General features: G+C 37.2%; 1 pseudogene; it reads left to right on the top strand.

The window, feature by feature from the left end:
- Positions 1-12,403: 12,403 nt before the first annotated feature.
- LOC140611312 (elongation factor 1-gamma pseudogene) lies at positions 12,404-13,750 on the top strand (annotated as a pseudogene).
- Positions 13,751-20,787: the final 7,037 nt, after the last annotated feature.

Here is a 20,787-nt window from a genome sequence, read left to right on the forward strand (position 1 = left end):
ATCTCGGTAAAATTCAAAATAATAGCTGTTTGAAGCCATCAGATAATAATTAAGGTGTCCAAAACTTGAAGGGCCAGCATCTCAAGAAGATGGAGGAAAGCAAAAGGTGAGTCCTACATTTACTGATGCTTTTGCTCTGGAACATTTGTTAATTACCCTCGTGGGGCATAGAGACTGAAGAGAAAGCAGAAACCTAGAGCTTGCAGCAATATTCACTGGGGATGGGGAACCACAAATTTAACTTCAGAGCTATTAATGTAGCCAAGACTTATGGAGCCAAGATCCTGAAGAAACAGGAATTTCAGAGAAGTGATCTGGAATTCACCATACAATTTCCCCTCAAATGAAGGGAAAGGTAAAGCAAATCAAAGTTTGCACTGAATTATCTATTATAACCTAAAATCAGACATAAGGCTAATTCCTAAGCTGAGCATGAGTGGAATGAGAGCCTGAGAAACCCAGAAAAAAGTAGTTGCTAAGCAGTTAAAAAGCTAATCAGAGCATTTGGCAGCCTCACAGTGCTAAGGAGAGACAAAAATTATAATTTAGAACCTGCCAAGGAGAAGAGATCTCAGTAAATTTCCCAGATTTTAAAAATAGACCTCTGAAGTGTCATGGCTGGTGATAGGGATAAGTCAGTAATAGATCGGCCCTCACAAAGTGTTTAAAAAAAAAATTTTTTTTTTAATTGAGTAGGCTCTACACCCAGCATGGAACCCAATGTGAGGCTTGAACTCATGACCCTGAGATCAAGACCTGAGCTGAGATCAAAAGTCAGATGCTAAGATAAATAACTATATATAAAAAAAAAAGTCAGATTCTTAACTGACTGAGCCACCCAGGCATCCCAGCCCTGACAAAGTCTTAAAACTAGCCTCCAATTATTTCAGTTTTTAATTGGATCAAAATTTCCTGCCTCTCAGGCAAATAAAATAAAATATTCTCTGGAGAACTATAATATCATCTATTGTCTCTACAATCATTCATGCATAATGTCAACATTCAATCCAAAATTGCCAGCTATGCCAGGAAACAGGACCAAATGACAAAAAGCTAAGACAAAAAACTTGACAATAGGTCTGTAAGCAATACAATATTGGGGTCAACAGAGATATTATTTAAAATAACATGGTTAACATGTTGCATAAAGCAAGGAAAATAATAAAGAATGTCACCATAAAATTGGAATCTAAAAGTATAACTAAATAGAATTTCTAGAGCAAAAAGAATTAAGAAGTCAAAAGATGAATTTGACTGTAGATTAGACATAGCAGAATAGAGAATTAATGAGCCAAAAGTAGGTAAACAGAAAATATTGCTTCAAGTGCAGAGGAAAAATAGAAAATAAAAATAAGAGAGTAGAGACAATATAATACTTTGTAATAATATCTAATAATGTTTAACTAAAATTCCAGAAAGATAAGAGAAGGAAAATAGAGCAGAAGAAATATTGAAAAAACACAGGCCAAATAATTTCCAAAACTAATGAAAAATATCGAACTGCAGATTCATGAAGCCCTATAAACCCCAAAAAGAATAAATACAAAATATCACTGCAAAAAATGGTGACACCAATAAAGAAAAAATATAAATCATATTCCAAGAAACAAAAGGTGAATGTCCTTTAAAGGAGCAGCAATAAACTGACAGTTAACCTTTCAAAAGAAATGATGAAAGCTAGCAGATAGCCAATGATAATATAAACACCTGAAAGAAAATAACTGCCAAAGAAGAATTCTATGCCTGGTAAAAATCTTTCAAAAATGAAGATGAAATAAAGACACTTTTTTTTTTTTTAAAGACACTTTCATTCAAATAAAAATGGAGCAAAATCATTGCTAGAAAATCCATGCTAAGGTAGGCACTAAGGGAAATTCTTCATAGAAAGTTAGTGATCTTAGTTGGGAGCATGGAAATGCAGGAAGGAATGAAGAGCAGGAGAAAAGATAAATATATCGATAACTCCAAATAAATATTATTGTTTAAGACAATAATAATTAGGTCAAGTGGGTTTAAACAATATGTAGAACTGAGGTGCCTGAGTTGGTTAAGGTGGTTAAGGGTTGGACTCTTAGTTTCAGCTCAGGTCATAATCTCAGGGTTGTGGGATCAAGCCTCATGTGGGACTCCATGCTCAGTGTGGAGTCTGCTTAAGACTCACTCGCCTCCCAGAGTGTGAGTTAATATGGCAGAGTAGTAGGGGGACCCTGAGCTTGCCTCATCCCTCAGAAACTCTCTCTCCCTTTGCCTCTCCCCCTAAAATAAATAAATATTTTAAAAAATAATCTACAGAATTAAAATATATGACAACAATAGCACAAAAGGCAGGGAAAGAGTCATTGGAGTTAAAGTATGAGATTCTTGCACTAGCTGGGAAGTGGCACAATTACTAATTGAAGGTAGATTATTAAGTTCTGGATGTATGTTGCAATATCAAAAGTAAATATTAAATGAACCAAAAATCTATGACTAATAAAAAGGTAAAATAATTGATTTAATCAAACAGAATACAAGAAAGGAGAGAAAAAGGAACACAAGATCAGATAAATGGAAAACAAATAGTGATGTCATAGATTTAAATTCAAATATATTAGTACAGATAATATCTGATTTATGATGATTTGACTTAGGCCTTTTTTTTTTTTTTAAGATTTTATTTATTCATGAGAAACAGAGAGAGAGAGAGAGGCAGAGACACAGGAAGAGGGAGGAACAGGCTCCATGCAGGGAGCCTGACATGATCCTGGTCTCCAGGATCATGCCCTGGGCTGAAGGTGGCACTAAACCGCTGGGCCACCCGGGCTGCCCGACTTAGGCCTTTTTGACTTTGTGATGCTGTGAAGGCAATATGCATTCTGTAGAAATCATACCTCAAATTGTGAATTTTGATGTTTTCCCAAGCTAATGATATGTAGCCTGATGCTCTCTAATGTTGCTGGCACTCAGCCACAGGATCATGAAAGTAAGCAGACAATTCATTTTTTACAACCATTCTGTACCCAGATGACCATCTTGTTTTTCAGTTTCAGAACAGTATTCAGCAAATTACATGAGATATTCAACATTTTATTACAGACTAGGCTTTGTATTAGATGATTTTTTAAAAGATTTTATTAATTAATTAATTTATTTATGAGAGACACAGAGAGAAATAGAGGCAGAGATACAGGCAGAGGGAGAAGCAGGCTCCATGCAGAGAGCCCGGCGTGGGACTGGATGCCGGCTCTCCAGGATCACGCCCTGGGCTGAAGGTGATGCTAAACTGCTGAGCCACCTGGGCTGCCCTTTGTGTTAGATGATTTTGTCCAACTGTAGGTCAGTGTAAATATTCTGTACACATTTAAGGTAGGTTAGGCTAAACTACAATGTTTGATGGGTTAGGTGCATCAAATGCATTTTCAGCTTAGGATATTTTCAACTTACAGTGGTTTATCAGGATGTAATGCCATCATAAGTTTGAAGAAGATCTGTAATTATATTAAATGTGAATGGGTAAAACATTTCAATTAAAAGCAAGGATTGTCAGACTGGATTTTAAAAAACCCTTAACTATATATTGCTTGTAAGAAATATGCCTTAAACATATAGACAGAAAAATTGAAATGAAAAAGAAAGAAAAAGATATAGCATGTAAATTCTAACCATAGAAAGGTGGTTTACCTGTACCAGTAGTAGACAAATTTTTTTTTTTTAGTAGACAAATTTTGATGCAAGAACTATTACTAGAGATAAAAAGAATCATTTTATGATTAATGGACTATTCAGGAAGATATAACAATCTTAAATTTGTATGCACCTAATGACATAGACTCCAACATATAAAAACAAATCAGTTATAAATAACAGGAGAAATAGACAAATCCATAATTATCATAATGAGAGGTTTTTTTTAAAATTAAAAACGAATTTATTTTCCATTACATATTTCCAAATGAAGGCAAAGAAAAGATGTAATACAAAGATGGAAACCGATACGATGTGTAAGACCAAACAAAAGAGGGGATCCCTGGGTGGCTCAGTGGATTGGACCCTGCCTTCCACTCAGGGTATGGTCCTGGAGTCCCAGGATAGAGTCCCACGCCAGGCTCCCTGCATGGGGCCCACCTTCTGCCTGTGTCTCTCCCTCTCCCTCATAGTGAGAGGTTTTAATACTTGTCTCAAAAAAAAAATTTAGTTGAGATATAGAATATTTGATCAGTTAACAAACTTGTGCATGTTGTATAACACTACACTTGACAAATGCAAAATATATACATTCTTTTTCACGTGCCCATGGTATGTTTATTAAAATAAACCACTCTGGGTCATAAAGCAAGTGTTTGCAAATGTCAGATTATTCTTTCCAAAACCCACAATCTCTATTTAATAATAAGAAAACCATTAGGCAAATTCAAACTGAGGAACTTCTACAAAGTACCTGACTGATATCTCTCAAAAATGTCAAGGTCATGAAAGACAAGAAAAGACTAAGAAATTGTAGAGCAGAGGAGATTAATAAGACATAATGATTAAATACAATGGCTAGCCTGGTCTGGATTAGGGAAAAGAAAAAGAACAATATAGTGGAAAAAAATGGAGACATTCAAATAAAGCTTGAAATTTAGTTAATAAAAATATACCAAAAAAAAAAAAAAAAGTACCATTGTCGATTTCTAAGCTTTAACACAAGTGCACCATGGTAATTTCAAATGTTAACACCAGGTGAAGGTAGGTGAGTGATACATAGGAAGTCCTTGTATTATCTTTACAACTTTTCTGAAAATCTAAAATTATCCCCCCAAATTTATTAAAAATAAAAACCAAAAATGGATAACTCGAAACAAAAATTGGCAAAACCTGAGGAATTTAAAAAACTGATATGCAAATGTCCAAGGCAGACAAGAAAAGATGGTCAGTTTAATCAGTCATGAGAAGAATGCAAATGAAAACCTCAATGCATTATCACTATATAACCTCCAACATGACTAAAACGAAAAGACAGAAAATACCCAAATTGGTGAGGATGTTGAAGACTGGAGCTCTATACACTGATGGTGGAAATATAAATTGATAAATTTTTTTAAAAAGATTTTACTTATTTGTTTGTTTGTTTATTTATTTATTTGAGAGAGAGAAAGCAAGCACAAGTGGAAGGTAGGGACAGAGGGAGACAAATAGATTTCCTGTCTATCCTGCTGAGTGGGGAGCCCCATGTGGGGCTTGATCCCAGGACCCTGAGATCGTGACCTGAGCTGAAGTCAGACGCTTAATTGACTAAGCCACCCAGGTACCCTGATAAAAATTTTTTTTTCAATGTTAACTAAAACTAAACAAATGCCTACCCTACCACCCAGCAATTCTGCTCTATGTGCACACATGTGCTAAAAAACATGGGCAAGAATGTTCAGAGTCACTGTATTCATAATAGCCTCAAATAGAAATGTCCATAGATCAATAAATAATTTGTAATACATACATACAATGGAATATGATATATGTGTGTGCAAGAAATATGAACTACCATTACAAACAAAAATATAGTTGAATCTCACAGACTTAATACTGAAGGAAATCCATATTTCATGATTCCATTTATTTAAAGTTCAGAAGTAGATGAAATTAATCAGGGTGATGGAGGTCAGAGTAGTGGTTACCTGTGGGAGCGGTAGTGACTGAGGAGGCAAGAGGGAGCATTCTGTGGTGCTGGTGGTATTCTAAATTTCAGTTTCACTGGTGGTTAGAGGAATGTGCTCACTTGGTCAAAATTCATCGAGCAATGTCCTTAAGATTTGTGTACTTAGCTGTATGAATATTAAAAATCAATAAAAAGTAAAAAACACAAATCCCCTATAAACCTGAATTTCAATATTAAAACATTTTACCATGCTTTGTAATACAAACTATAGCATAATGTTTTAGGCAAAGATTCTATAATGTTTAGAAATGGAAAAATCCAACTGTTATTCAAAAATCATAGAAACTGTAGTATCAATTCTTGGATGCATGTATATAACCTTTAAAAAATCAAATAGATATGCAGAATGCTGTTAGTAGAAAACATCTGCACAGTACTTTGATAACTAATTAATTGATCTTCTGTGCTTTGGGATTTATTTTATTCACCACCTAAACGGATCCAGGGAGACCAGTTACAATTATTATACCAACGAAGGCCAAATTAGGCAACAGATTCTCCTAATGTTCTAATATTTTGAAGTGTAGAGAGAACTGTTTGAATGCCTAATACTGCATTTACAAAATTTGGGGACCTCATGATCAAAGCAAGTTAAGATTAATATTCATGGAAGATTTAACAAAGAGAAAATATGAAGGCAAGTCAGTATCCCTGAGAGAAGGCTGAGAAATAAAAAGAACATGACAGCAGGAGGTTTTAGAGCTTTGGGGCTTCATCTTTTAAAATAATTTAATATCAGCAAGCAAGAGTGTTTGAGCATTTACTTTGTGTAATGCTCTCTCACTCTCTCTCTATATATGTATTTCTGTATTATATATATTTTAAATTTTTAAAAATTAAAAATTTAAACAATAAAATATATTTATATACATATAAAATCTATTTTTTAAAATTCTCGTAACTCTGAAAGACACTTTTGCTATCTTTCCATTTCACAAATGAAGAAACTGAGGCTTAGAGACTCTAGATTAAGTTACTTGATGAAGGACACCTTGTTCATACATGGTGGGGCCATAATGCAAACAGGTGTGGTGGGCTCTTGAGCCCATGCTCTTATTCACTGTTGTTCATGGCAACATAATGGCTCATTAATGGCTCATGGCTTGAGCCATGTGCCACCTGCATGAGATCCCAGGGGACACTTGTCAAGTAGTGATCCCCAGATGTCCAGAGCCAGCAGAATCTGAAATGGGAACTTGTGAGTCTCAATTTTTCTTAAGAGCCCTAAATTTGAGAACCACTCCTCTTTGCTCTACTGACCATGAATAGAAATGGGACATCTGACCTCTCCAGTTTACATAATTATCAAATAGAAAAGGATAATGCTCCTTGAGTGTGTACATGTCATTGTTGTCTCATACAGTCCCTTTCCCATATACTATAATTTCATCTGAGATTTTTAAGGGAATAGATCCAATTTCTAATTTCAAATGGCTTATGTGTTGAATATACACAAAAGGTACTTTGAGTTTATTTAAATAAATGTTTATGAGTCCCAAGAAGAGTATATGCTTATTGATTCTTTTTACTACATCCTAAATGTTAAGTTGAAGCAATAAATTCATCAGCAAGAATATTATCCTGCCTACACAGTTTTCTATATTGGACCCCTGGAGACTGGCAGAAATATCCAATAATGGTATGGCATGTGTTTTTTCAGTACAAGATACAAGACAAAAAGTGATGTGGAAATGATCACATAATATATGTTAGTTCTTTTAGTCTTAAAAAATTATTTTAGCACGTTTACTTCTCCAAAGCTTCACTTTCTGGAAAAAAATGAGATGGATAAAAGGGTAGATAGAGATGGCTAAAGCTTAAGCCTTGCATTTTTCTTCCCAGCTTTGGGAAAAAGTATCTAATATCGCATCCTGAAAATTTCTTGTTGTTACAGGCAGAGAAAAATCATAGTAAATAATTAAGGATCTTAGTTATTAGGAGTCTGAGATGCAGCCAGGCCTGGGTTTGAGGCCACCTCTGCTACCATTAGTAATGGGATCTTGGGCAAGTTCCTTCCATCTCTCTGTTTCCTCATCTTTAAGTGTGTTGGATGATAGTCCTATTTCATGGGCCTGACAATTAAATAAAATAATGCATGTACAAAGTATAGCACAGTGCCTGGCACACAGCAAGTATGCAGGAACATTAGCTATTATTGTAGTTGTCAGTGTCTATTTGTTCCACAAGACCTACGATTTATGTTTTAAGGAAAGGTTTTTTTTTTTAATAGAAAGTAAATATGAAATACACTGTTACAGTTTCATGGGTTAGGGAACTGAAGAAATAAAAAAAAACCAAGAGATCATTTGACAACATTTTCAGCCATGTGTGATTTTAAGAGCTCCCCTGTGCCAAGTGTTCCCTGCCTGAAACAAGTTCCTGATTGTTTCCTGCATTCTGTGCTGCGGGGCTTTCTCCTGGACCCAGAGTTGTTTCCTTTTCTAAACATTAGCAACTCCATCATGCCACACAGAGATGAGATTTGAGACAGGAAAATAAAGTTGTCTTGTGATACGGAGGTCAAAGCTGATGGAAACTGGTTAGCCTGTCAATGGTCTGTTTTCTGAGGATCTCTTCGTTCCATTGCTAAGTGCAGAATGACTATAGCGATGTTTTTCTCTTATAAAACCAATTTTCCCTCCTTATACACACAATGTGTGCTTGGTGTAGAAAAATTGAACAAAAGGAAAAAGTAAAAATATGATAACAAGTAATTTCTAATCTTAAAGAAAATCACAGTTAACATTTTGGATTGTTGCATTTCAGATTTTTTCCCCCTCCTATGTATTTCTTGTTGACAAACAAAACTATGTATAGAATTTGTATTGTCCTTTTTCTGTAAGGTAGTGTCGTATATATTTCCCATCATTGAATGCTTTTCCACATTACTTACTTTTTCTTAGCATTTTATTTATTTATTTATTTATTTATTTATTTATTTATTTTTTAAAGATTTTATTTATTTATTCATGAGAGATACACAGAGAGAGAGAGAGAGGCAGAGACACAGGCAGAGGGAGAAGCAGGCTCCATGCACCGGGAGCCTGACGTGGGATTCGATCCCGGGTCTCCAGGATCGCGCCCTGGGCCAAAGGCAGGTGCCAAACCCCTGCGCCACCCAGGGATCCCTATTAGCATTTTAAAATGTGTTATAAGAGAATCAGAAAAGTCTAACACTCGAGTGATTTTATTGTCTTTTGACTTAATTTTTAAACTTACTGATTCATTTGATCCCCTGACATTTATGATGTGCCTACTGGGTACAGATGACTAGTTTGGGACTTTTTGTGGTCAGGGACTCTGGTCTTGTTCACCTTCATCCCTAGTGTCTGGAGTTGTGCCTGCCATGTGGAGACACCTGATAGATATTGTTGAATGAATGATTATTCAGTGCACACTTACTAGTATTTCTATAGCTTTCACCCCAACAAGGAGTTGAAGTATTTTAAAAAATAAGCTACATCACTATCATGAATGTGTCTCTTAGTCAATTCTGGGATTGGATTCTGAAGTGAGGGGAACTTGACTCTGGATAGCTTCTTTTTATTTCAAGGTTTAAGGAAGAGGACATTCTGAGATCCAGATTTAACTTATTTTATGGTCTTTGTGGAGTTTAAGGAAGGGGACATTCTGAGATCCAGATTCAACTTATTTTATGGTCTTTGACTGTGGAAAGAGGCTCTTTGCACATGCCATTTGTGTATGTATGTGTGTGTTTTTATCCAAAAATGTACTTTCAAAGATGTTTTTCACAGACACAACTATTTTTTGAACTGAAGTGTATTTGTATTTGGTCTGCTGAGACCTTTCAATGGACTTCCATAACCCTCACTTGTTCCCCCATTGGCCTTCCTATTTGTTTGTTTGTGTTTTAAGGATTTATTTATTTATTTATTTATTTATTCATTAGACATACACAAAGAGAGGCAGAGATATAGGCAGAGGGAGAAGCAAGCTCCCCAAAGGGGAGCCCGATGTGGGATTCGATCCCAGAACTCTGGGATCACACCTAAGCCAAAGGGAGAAGCTCAACTGCTGGGCCACTCAGGTGTCCCCCCTCACCATAGATCTTCCTAATACTTCTCAAATACAGTGCCCTCATAGCAAGGTACTCAATATGTAAAACTCAGGCTGGAGCTAGGCACAAATGAGGGGTTTCTAATCTGAAAAGGTAATTTCCTCTCCAAGGTTTGAGATTAAAAAATAATTGGAGCTGCGAGAAAAGGTCTGTCCCATAAGAAAAATGACTTCTTCCCTTGCGATATTTTCTTGTTGAAGGTGAGTTAAGAGTAGGAATTGGCTGGGAAGGCGCGTGGTGAGAGCAGGGGCAGGTCGAGGACCCAATCCCAAATAAGATCAATTCACACATATCATGATAACCTAAGAAGTTGTACAGCAGCAGTTGAAGGGTGCATTATGGACTCTGGAAATATTTTAGATTCTTTTGGCCTCATTTCCGTGCTTGTAAAATATGTCTATTAGCTGTGACTTTATAGTGGCACAAGAATGGATATAACTTGCAGTGCTTCTTTGTTAGCTCAGTATTACATTATGTTTTCAGGGCTGAATCCAGAAAGAGGAATATCTGCTCTCTTGGTATAAACAAAGGTTTGGGGGAATGGCCTGAAAGCCACTGTGTTCCTATTACTAGTATTTAAAACTTTTAAATAAATTTTACCATAGTAATATTTATACATGGTTTAAAAAGCTATTGGTACAGAAAGACTTAACAGGAAATACAATTGTCCCGTGCTCTATCTCTCCCCACCACTAGAGGGAGACTCTTTTAACCATTTCTTTCTTTTTTTTTTTTTTTTAACCATTTCTGTTTTCAGGAAATTCCTTTAGTATCTCTAAATGTTTTTCCTACTACTTTTTAATTTATCCACCCTGGATTGTCGACTGCCAACTCCTTAGTCCTTTCAAGACTACTAGAAAGCCTTGTTTATCAAGAAAATTTAGGTTTATTAGATTTACTGCATTAATAAGGTCACTTTCCCAGAATCTTACTAGATTCTCAGGAAGGGTAAAACAGAGAAAGATATGTATAAAGTTTTGGGTGATTTAAGGCAAGTCTTGCAAGGCAGAAACTGATAGGAATTGGGCTGAGTTAGGGGGATACTAATTTTAGATTGGTGGGCACGAGATGATACTTTGAAGCAAATGTTGATGAGCAGACTTAGACTTGATAAGTAAGCTATCTAGGTAGTTTGGTCTTATCTACCAGCAGCAGGTATTCCCTGGAGCAAGGAACTAAGTTATTTATAGTTTTGTCCCAGTATTGCTTAGTACAGAAACAGAAAGTGAGTTTGGTCTGAGTTCTTAGGTATCAAGTAACTTCCTGCTATGATATATGAAGATTGATTAGGTTGTTTACATCACACACAACCCTGCCCATTCCTCAGAACTAGTTCCTCCAATGACCTTTACTCCCCTACTCCTTCAAACAAGAAACATAAAGTTATTTTTTCTTCTGTCACCAGATAGCATCTCTTCATCATCCCTCTCCATGCCTCAGCCAACTTTGTACTATGAATTTGTTCTATGATTCTTGGTTTCAAGGAGACAAGTACTTTTTTAGTTTGCCAAATTAAACTACATCTAACTTAGACTTCAGCAATGTAGTTGGCATGATGTCTACTCAGCATTATTTTGGCCAATCTTCCTCTCAGTGCTAGAAAATGGTTCTAGGGACTCAAGAGTGTCCAGGAAAACCAGTTAATGGTGACTGTTCAGATTCTTCCTCCTGTGAGTTCATTTGAGGGAGGGGAATTCTGAAGGCACTCCTCTTCCCTGGCTACCAAGTCTTCATACCATCCTTCAACACCATTAAGCTTGCTGCTCAGTCCCACAGAGACCCATATACTTGTCCCACCAAAGCTCTTGTCATCCTATACATTCTGCGTGGGAATGGGGCACAGGTCCTCACCTTCATTGAGCTTTTCCATTTCTCTGGCTTTAGAGGCCCCAGCTTTCTAAGGGGTGAGACTATTTAACTTCCTTTCAGTTTTTAAAAACTTCTATTTGTGCCACAAATTTGTGTACTCTTATACATGTAGCAGTTAAAAATCATGGGCTCTGCCCAGGTTGAAATCATTACTCTTTCTAGAACTACCTATGTGTTGGAGTTCTCTAAACTTCAGTTTCCTAGCTAATAGGAATGATAACAATTCCACTGCATAGGGTTATGGTGATGATGAAATAATTTAATTGTCATAAAGCATGCTTTGTACCATGTCTGGTACTTACTAAACCTTCAGTAAATGTCAGCTATTATTATAATTATCATTATATTGCTCTGTGATTGGAAGGTTATTAAAAACAAAGTATTTAACTCTCCCCTGGGGCAAAGGAAGCTGGGATATAAAGCCTTGGCTTCACTTTAGGGAGGTGAGGAGAAAAATACCATGAAAGTTTGAGACAGATTATTTCTCAACTGTGCACTCTGTCACACCAGAAGTCTTGGTTTTAAGATAGTACAGGGCTTCCATAGACCAGGGATTGGCAAACTAGGCTTGTGGGTCCCTTGCTTGATTTTATAAACAAAGTTTTATTGAAACATAGCCATACCCATTTGTCTAAATTGTGTTGTTGCTTGAAAGCAACCATAGACTAGATAAGTATATAGCCAACAAGCCTGAAATACTGAATATCTGTCCCTTGAAGAAAAAGTTTGTCAGTTGCCATCCAAGACCATTTAGGTTACCTTAGGATTTAAGTTAAAATACATTAAAACAAACCCTCCCCTTTCTCTGCGGAATCACCATGGCGGCCTGGACCCTGTACACATATCCTGAAAACCGGAGGGCCTTCAAGGCTCTCATTGCTGCTCAGTATAGCAGGGCTCAGGTCTGCGTGCTCTCTGCACCACCCTACTTCCACTTTGGCCAAACCAATCACACCCCTGAATTTCTCCGTAAATTTCCTGCTGGCAAGGTTCCAGCATTTGAGGGTGACGATGGATTCTGTGTGTTTGAGAGCAATGCCATTGCCTACTATGTGAGCAATGAGGAGCTGTGGGGAAGTACTCCAGAGGCAGCAGCCCAGGTGGTGCAGTGGGTGAGCTTTGCTGATAGCGACATAGTGCCCCCAGCCAGTACCTGGGTGTTTCCTACCTTGGGCATCATGCACCACAACAAGCAGGACACGGAGAATGCAAAGGAGGAAGTGAGGCGAATTCTGGGGCTCCTGGATACTCATTTGAAGATGAGGACTTTCCTGGTGGGCGGACGTGTGACACTGGCTGATGTCACAGTTGTCTGCACCCTGTTGTGGCTCTATAAACAGGTCCTGGAACCTTCTTTCCACAAGGCCTTCCCCAGTACCAACTGCTGGTTCCTTACCTGCATTAACCAGCCCCAGTTCCGGGCTGTCTTAGGGGATGTGAAACTGTGAGAAGATGGCCCAGTTTGATGCTAAAAAGTTTGCAGAGAGCCAACCTAAAAAGGACACCCCACAGAAAGAGAAGGGTTCTTGGGAAGAGAAGCAGAAGCCCCAGGCTGAGCGGAAAGAGGAAAAGGCGGCTGTTGCACCTGCTCCTGAGGAGGAAATGGATGAATGTGAGCAAGCACTGGCTGCTGAGCCAAAGGCCAAAGACCCCTTTGCTCACCTGCCCAAGAGTACCTTTGTGTTGGACGAATTTAAGCACAAGTACTCCAATGAGGACACTCTGTGGCGCTGCTGTATTTCTAGGAGAACTTTGATAAGGATGGCTGGTCCCTGTGGTACGCTGAGTACCGCTTCCCTGAGGAGCTCACCCAGACCTTTATGAGTAGTAACCTCATCACTGGAATGTTCCAACGGTTGTACAAGCTGAGGAAGAATGCCTTTGCCAGTGTCATCCTCTTTGGAACCAACAACAGCAGCTCCATTTCTGGAGTCTGGGTCTTCCAAGGCTTTCCGCTGAGTCCAGATTGGCAGGTGAACTACGAGTCCTATACATGGTGGAAACTGGATCCTGGCAGTGAGGAGACCCAGATGCTGGTTCGAGAGTACTTTTCCTGGGAGGGGGCCTTCCAGCATGTGGGGAAAACCCTTAATCAGGGCAAGATCTTCAAGTAAACATCTCTTGCCATCACCTAGCTACCTGTACCTGCCCTTCAGGGAGATGGAGGTCATTAAAGGAAGCTGAACATTGAAAAAATTTTTTGATTTTTTCTCCTCCTTGCCAACACACACTTTTGTCATGTCTTTTTGGTTATAGCCTTTTTAATGGATGAAAGGTGTTATCTCATTATGACTTTGATTTTCATTTCCCTAATGAGTTATGATGTTGAGCATTTGTCCATATATTTATTGGCTATTTGTATAACTTCTTTGGAGAAATGTTTGTTCTAATACTTCGCCCATTTTAAAATTGGGTTGTCTTTTTTCACAATTGAATTGTGAGAGTTCTTTGTATAGTCTGGATACAAGTCTCTTATCAGATATATGATCCGCAAATATTTTCTCCCATTCTGTCAGTTGTTTTTTCATTTTGATGAAGTTATCCTTTGATGCACAAAAGGTCTTAATTTGTTATGAAGTCTTATTTATCTATTTTTACTTTGTTATTTGTGCTTTTGGTATTGTATCTAAGGCTTTGCCTAACCAAAGATTGTTACTATTTATCTCCTACATTTTAAGAAGTTTTTACTTGCACCTCTTATGTTGAGGTCTATAATTCACACTGAGTCACATTTTCTATATGGCAGAGATCAAACCCCGTCTTTTGTTTGTGGATATGCCACCACCCCACCATTTGTTGAAAAAAATACTATTTCCCTCATTACATTGTCTTGGCACTTCTGTGGAAAATCAATTGACCATAAATGTGAGATTATGTTTCTATATTTTTAATTCTATTTCATTGATCTATCCATCTACCCTTATAGATATATACCACATTACCTTGATTAGTGATTACTCTAGCTTTTCAGGGTTTTTTTGTTTAATTAGGAAGAAGGACTCTTCCAACTTGGCTCTTCTTTTTTCAAGATTTTTTGGCTATTCTGAGTCTCTTGCATTACTCTGTGAATTGTAGGATTAGTTTGTCAATTTATTTTAAATAGCTAGCTGAAATTTTGACATTGATTGCGTTGAATCTGTTGATTGATTTGGGAAATATTGCCATCTTAACAATATTAAGTCTTCTGAACATGGAATGTCCTTCCACTTATTTAGGTTTTTTTTAATAAAAAATATTTTCATAGTTTTCAGAGTGTACATTTTTTAAAGTTGTTCCTAAGGCTTTGAGTGATAAACTAGACCAGATGGACTTCACAGATATTCAGAGCATTCCATCCTAAAGCAACAGCATATACATTCTTCTCAAGTGTGCATAGAACATTCTCAAGAATAGATCACATACTGGGTCACAAATCAGGTCTCAATGGGTACCAAAACATTGGGATTTTTCCCTGCATATTTTTGGATCACATTGCTTTGAAACTTGAACTCAATCACAAGAGGAAATTTGGAAGGAACTCAAATATGTGGAGGTTAAAGAGCACCCTACTAAAGAATGAATAGGTTAAGTGGGAAATTAAAGAATAATTTTTAAAATTCATGGAAAAAAATGAAAACACAACTGTTCAAAACCTTTGGGTTGCAGCAAAGGTGACCCTAGGAGGGAAGTACATAGCAATACAAGCCTTTCTCAAGAAACAAGAAAAGTCTCAAATACACAACCATACACCTAAAGCAGCTGGAGAAAGAACAGCAAATAAAGCCTAAACCTAGCATAAGAGGATTAATAAAGATTAGAACACAAATCAATGAAATAGAAACCAAAGAATAGTAGAACAGATCAACAAAACTAGGAGCTGGTTCTTTGAAAGAGTAAGATCAATAACCCGGTAGCCAGACTTATCAAAAAGAAAAGAAAAAGGACCCAAATTAATAAAATCATGAGGAGAGATCATGAACAACACCAAGGAAATACAAACAATTATAGGAATGCATTACGAGCAACTAAATGCCAATAAATTAGGCAATCTGGAAGAAACAGATGCATTCCTAGAAACATGCAAACTACCAAAGTGAAACAGGAAAAAATAGAAAACCTGAACAGACCCATAACCAGCAATGAAATTGGAGCAGTAATCAAAAATTTCATAACAAACAAGAATTAAGGGCCAGATGGATTCCCAGAGGAATTCTCCCAAATATTTAAAGAAGGATTAATACCTATTCTTCTGAAGCTGTTTCAAAAATAAAAATGAAAGGAAAACTCCCAAACTTGTTCTATGAGTCCAGCAATACCTTGCTCTCAAAACCAAAGACCCCACTACAAAGGAGAATTACAGACCAATACCCCTGATGAACACAGATGCCAAAATTCTCACCAAGATACTAGCCAATAGGATCCAACAGTACATTAAAAGGATTATTCACCACAACCAAGTGGGATTTTTTTCCCTGGGCTTCAAGGGTGGTTCAACATCTGCAAATCAATCAACATGATACATCACATTAATAAAAGGACAAGAGCTGTATGATCCACACAATCGATGCAGAACAAGCATTTGACAAAATACAGGATTCTTTCTTGATTAAAACTCTCCACAGTATAGGGATAGAGGGAACATACTTCAATATCATAAAAATGATATATGAAAAGCCCACAGTGAATATCATTCTCAAAGGGGAAAAACTGAGAGCCTTTCTTCTAACATCAGGAACATGATAGGGATGTCCACTCTCACCACTGTTACTCAACATAGTACTAGAAGTCCTAGCCTCAGCAATCTACAACCAAAAGAAATAAAAGAAGTGGCAAAGAAGTCAAACTGTCACTCTTTGCAGATGACATGATACTTTATGTGTAAAACCCAAAAGGCACCACCCCAAAATTGCTAGAAACTCATGTAGGAATTCAGCAAAGTCGCAGGATATAAAATCAATGCACAGAAATCAGTCGCATTTCTATAAACTAACAATGAGACAGAAGAAAGAGAAATTGAGGAATCCATACCATTTAAAATTGCACCAAAAACCATAAAATACCAAGGAATAAGCCTAACCAAAGAAGTGAAGGATCTGTACTCTAAAAACTACAGAACACTTATGAAAGAAATTGACGAAAAGACAAAGAAATGGAAAAACATTTCATGCTCATGGATTGGAAGAACAAATATTGTTAAAATGTCTATGTTACCCAGAGCAATCCATACATTCAATGCAATCCCTATCAAAATACTATTGACATTTTTCACAGAGCTGGAACAAATAATCCTAAAATTTGTATAGAACAAGAAAAGACCCTGAATAGCCAAAGGAATGTTGAAAAAGATAACCAAAGCTGGTAGCATTACAATTCTGGACTTCAATCTATATTACAAAGCTGTAATTATGAAGACACTATGGTACTGACACACACACAAAAAAATAGACACATAGATCAATGGAACAGAATAAAGAACACAGAAATGGACCCTCAATTCTATGGTCAACTAATCTTTGACAAAGCAAGAAAGAATGTCCAATGGAAAAAATCTCTTCAAAAAATTATGTTGGGACAATTGGACAGCCACATGTAGAAGAATGAAACTGGACCATTCTCTTACAATATATGCAAAGATAAATTCAAAATGGATAAAAGACCTAAATGTGAGACAGAAATCCATCAAAGTCCTAGAGGAGAACACAGGCAGCAACCTCTTTGACCTCGGCTGAAGCAATTTCTTACTAGACACATCTGCAAAGGTAGGGGAAACAAAAGCAAAAATGAACTACTGCGACTTCATCAAGATAAAAAGCTTTTGCACAGCAAGGGAAATAGTCAACAAAACTAAAAGGCAACCTATGGAATGGGAGAAGATATTTGAAAATATCTTATCATTTAAAGAGCTAGTATCCAAAATCTATAAAGAACTTACCGAACTCAACACCCAAAGAACAAATAATCCAGTCAGAAATGGGCAGAGGACACAAACAGACACTTTTCCAAAGAAGAAATACAAATGGCCAACAGACACATGAAAAAATGCTCAACATCACTCAGCATCAGGGAAATTACAAAGCATAACCACAATGAGAAACCACCTCACACCAGTCAGAATGGCTAAAATTAACAAGTTGGGAAACAACAAATGATGAGGATGTGGAAAAAGGGGAACCTTCTTATACTATTGGTGGGAATGCAAGCTGGTACAGCCATTCTGGAAAACAGTAAGGAGGTTCCTTGAGAAGTCGAAAATAGAGCTACCTTATGATCAACAACTGCACTACTAGGTATTTACCCCAAAGATATAAATGTAGTAATCCAAAGGGGCACCTGCCCTCCAATGTTTAAAGCAGCAATGCCCACAATGGCCAAACTGTGGAGGTAGCCCAGATGTCCATCAACAAATGAATAGATAAAGAAGATCTCTCTCTCTCTCTCTCTCTCTCTCTCTCTCTCTCACACACACACACACACACACACACAGGAATTCTATACAGCCATCAAAAAGGATGAAATCTTAACATCGATATGGATGGAACTGGAGGGTATTATGCTGAGTGAAATAAGTGAGAGAAAGACAATTATCATATGGCTTCACTCATATGTGGAGCATAAGAAATATCACAGAGGATTATAGGGGAAGGAGGGGGAATTGAATGGGAAGAAATCAGAGAGGGAGACAAACTATGGGAGACTCTTAACAAATATGGGGTTGATGGAGGGGAGATGGGTGGGAGGATGGGGTAATTGGGTAACAGGCATTAAGGATGGCATGTGATATGATGAGCACTGGGTGTTATACGCAACTGATGAATTACTGAACTCTATAAATCTGAAACTAATGTACTACTACTATATGTTGGCTAATTGAATTTAAATTAAAAAATTATGCCTAAGTATTTGTATTCTTTTTGATGCTACTGTGAATGGAATTGTTTTCATAATTTTGGTTTTAGATTGCTCATTGTTAATGTCTTGAAATACCATAGCTTTAAAAAAAAAAGAAAAGAAATACCATAGCTTTTTGTACATTGATCTTCTATTCTGCAACCTTGCTGAACTTGATCATGAGTTCTAATAGTTTTTCAGTCCAATCACCACTCAGAAGAGTTGGGTGTGAGTTGAGGTCTACCTTTCACCCTGCCCTGCCCAGTATACCCATGCTACTGCAGTGTTGTAGTTTTAGGTCCAACAGGCTTTTAACATTCAGGCTGGAGGGTTATTCCTGGACATTGGGCTGCAGAGCTATGGGTGAGTTGCTGGCAAGGAGCTAGTTTGACTTATAGCTTCTAAATATTTCTTTAAAAAAAAAAGATTTTACTTATTTACTCATGAGAGACATATATAGAGAGAGGCAGAGACATAGGCAGAGGGAGAAGCAGGCTCCATGCAGAGAGCCCAATGTGGGACTCGATCCCAGGGCCCTGGGATCACACCCTGAGCTGAAGGCAGATGCTCAACTGCTGAGCCACCCAGGCGTCCTGCTTCTAAATATTTCAACATGGTTTCTATTTGTACTTTCTTCCCTGGATCCCACATATCACAGGGAAGGGCTTGTTTTCTCTCTATAACTCTACTGCCTTACCACTCCCACCACTATCCACTTGCCTCTAGTGTAATGCATAATATTCTGTTATTAGAATATTCATTATCTCCAGCTAAGACATTATTCCTTTAAGACGCCCCTTTATCAGGGACAGATTGTTGAAATGAAACTGGAGGATTGACCACTTGTCAGGCACAGTGTAAAGTAAATGTGATCAAATGAGAAATGTGTCTTTTTGAGGGGAGGGAGGAGGAATCATGATCAGAGTAGCTATAATGCCTGTCCCTCTTCACATGGAAAAAATAAAAGGTAAATTTTGTTTCTTCAAATCTTAATTGAAGAGAAATCTAGGATTTTTCTCCAAAATGATTTTTCCCTACCCATTTTATTTTCCTCTTTTTATTATTTTTATGATGTATTAAATTGAACCATTTACTTGCAGTGTGCTAGTTAAGACAATTTCCTTAGCATTTGCTGAATGATTTGGCAGGCTAGACGTCCTAGAGCTAAATTGTAAAAACCCATTAAAACCTAGTCATATAAAAATAAAAGATGCTGCCTGGTGCACTCCATGACACGTTATGTTGAGGTCTCATCACATTACAATAACAAATGCCAAAAAGAAATGACTACTGTGTAAAAGAATAAGATGAAGAAAAAGGAGTATATTAGTGATGCAGCCAACAGCATTTAATTAAATCCCATGTCCAAATTAGTTCCCTGATTGGCATGTAAAAAGAAAACATGTTTACTATGATAGTTCAAGTAGCACAGTCATTGTTTTAGCATGCAGGCCTTTTAGCCTCTCTCTCTCTCTCTTTCTCTTTCAAGTTTCCTGCCATCTCAAGGATGAAGTAGGTAATACTGAAGTCTTTCATCACTCAGGTGAAGGAGCATGTTCACATGGGCAAGTAGTTTGCTCAGGTCACAAGTTGTAAAGAGTAAAGCTGAATAAACTTAGGTCAGGATAATTCCAGAGTCTGTGCTCTTTCATCTGTGCCAAAAGTTGGCAAAGTATAGCCCTCAGGCTGAATCTGACCAGCTCTGTTTTTGTACAGTCCATGAGCTAAGAATGGTTATTATATTTTTAAATGGTTGAAAAAATTAAAATAACAATATTTCATACCATGAGAAATGATATAAAGTTCAAATTTAAATGTTCATATATAATGTATTAATGGAACATGGCCACATCCGTTCATTTATGTGTTGTCTACAGCTGCTTTAGCAGTGTAATTGTGGAGTTGGGTAGTTGCAACAGAAGTTGTATGGCTGGGAAAACCAAAAGCATTTACTATCTGGCCCTTTACAGAAAAAGTTTGACTGCAACACCTCTTACATTCTAAATTAAACATTAAAATGAAGGCTGGAGTCCAGAGATTTGTGTATTTTTAATAAATCCTCAATATAATTTGAACACTTCTCAAAGCAATTATTATTACTATCTTACATCATGATTATTTGTATATTCCCTGCCTTTTCCCACCAGTCCTTGAGGACTAGGACTATGTTGAAGCATCTTTGAATGAATAAAGGAAGGTGGAGTTCATGTATTGATTCGTTAGGCATAAAGTTCTGAGTTTCTACCATATGCCAGATACTTCACAGTGATAAAACAGAATGCCTCTAGTCTGAGGAGAC

This window comes from Canis lupus, chromosome 19 (genome assembly GCF_048164855.1).
Source record: "Canis lupus baileyi chromosome 19, mCanLup2.hap1, whole genome shotgun sequence".
NCBI lineage: Eukaryota > Metazoa > Chordata > Mammalia > Carnivora > Canidae > Canis > Canis lupus.